Source organism: Colobus angolensis, unplaced genomic scaffold (assembly GCF_000951035.1).
Source record: "Colobus angolensis palliatus isolate OR3802 unplaced genomic scaffold, Cang.pa_1.0 Scaffold48, whole genome shotgun sequence".
Lineage (NCBI taxonomy): Eukaryota > Metazoa > Chordata > Mammalia > Primates > Cercopithecidae > Colobus > Colobus angolensis.
Window position 1 is genome coordinate 7,641,424 of NW_012118265.1, and position 1,833 is coordinate 7,643,256.

At 37.7% G+C, this 1,833-nt stretch overlaps 1 pseudogene; it reads left to right on the forward strand.

The window, feature by feature from the left end:
* The first annotated feature begins 501 nt into the window (after positions 1-501).
* Positions 502-994, forward strand: LOC105524005 (annotated as a pseudogene).
* The last annotated feature ends 839 nt before the right edge of the window (positions 995-1,833 follow it).

Sequence of the window (1,833 nt, forward strand, 5' to 3'; positions counted from 1 at the left end):
GTAGTGTACTGGTTAATGTTTAACATCTGACCTCTCCCTGGAGGGGGAAAAAAAAAGTGCTGGTTTGTAACATTTGCTGGTTTCCACCGTGTAAATACTCCTTCTATGACTGATTTCAAGCTGCCAACATGATTCCTAAAAATCTAACAATCAGCTGTTATAAGCCAGTGCAGGCCAGTTTCAGCACACCAGTGGGGGAAAATGCTTTTAAACCATCAAAATTGAATTGATGAAAGTGTCTGCATTTTGCTACTCTGATTATGCAGTTTAGGGTATGTAATTTATGATAAATGTAATCTTTTATATGCAGTTATGTTTTTACTTAGGTAAAATATTTGGCAACATAAATATCAGCCTTTTATATCATCAGATCTCAGAGAGAGAAGGTTGAATATAATTACACATGCACAAATCAACAATATAAAAATTAATAACTGCAGAATAAAAGCTATAAAAATATCCCTTTCAGCCAGAACCACCATCTTCCAGTAAGTCACCAAAATGATGGACACAAAGGGAAACAGGAGAGTCACCTGATAATTGTTCTCTTGGCCTTTTAGAAAATATAGAATTGTTCCTTTGGCCACATACATGGGAATCTACAAGAAAGGTGATATTGTAGACATCAAGGGAATGGATACTGTTCAAAAGTGCTACCATGGCAAACCTGGAAGAGTCTACAGTGTGACCCAGCATGCTGTTGGCATTGTTCTAAACAAACAAGGGCAGGATTCTTGCCAAGAGAATTAATGTGCATATTGAGCACATTAAGCACCCTAAGACCTGAAATAGCTTCCTGAAACGCGTGAAGGAAAATGATCAGAAAAGAAGGAAGCCAAAGACTAAGGTACTCGGTGTCAGCCAGCTCCACCCAGAGAAGCACGCTTTGGAGAACAATGGAGAGGAGCCTGAGCTGCTGGAACTTATTCCCTATGAATTCATGCCACAACAGGTATATAAAGATAAAAGACCTCTGGACTATAAAAAAAAATAATATATTTAAAACATATGTATATATAATATATGTATGTACACACATAAAGGGAACTTTTTAAACTATTTATTTATTTATTATACTTTAAGTTCTGGGATACATGTGCAGAACATGCAGGTTTGTCACATAGGTATACACATGCCATGGTGGTTTGCTGCACCCATTAACCTGTTATTTACATTAGGTATTTCTCCTAATGCTATCCTTCCCCTAGCGCCCCTCCCCGCCACAAACAGGCCCAGTATGTGATGTTCCCCTCCCTGTGTCCATGTTTTCTCATTATTCAGCTCCCACTCATGAGTGAGAACATGTAGCATTTGATTTTCTGTTCTTGTTTGCTGAGAATGATGATTTCCAGCTTCATCCATGTCCCTGCAAGGGACATGAATTCATCCTTTTTTATAACTGCATAGTATTCCATGGTGTATATGTGCCACATTTTCTTTATCCAGTCTATCATTGATGGGCATTTGGGTTGCTTCCAAGTCTTTGCTATTGTGAACAGTGCTGCAATAAACATATGTGTGCATGTGTCTTTATAACAGAATGATTTATAATCCTTTGGGTATATACCCAGTAATGGGATTGCTGGGTCAAATGGTATTTCTGATTCTAGATCCTAGAGGAATCGCCACACTGTCTTCCACAATGGTTGAACTAATTTACACATCCACCAACAGTGTAAAAAGCGTGCATAAAGGGCACTTTTCAAAGTAGAGCCTAAAGACAGTAAGTAGTTTTCTGTGGTTTCTTTCATTTCTTTCGTTTGGTTTCTCTTTTCTTTTCTTTTCTTTTTTCTTTTCTTTTCTTTTCTTCTTTTCTCTTCTCTTCTCTTCTCT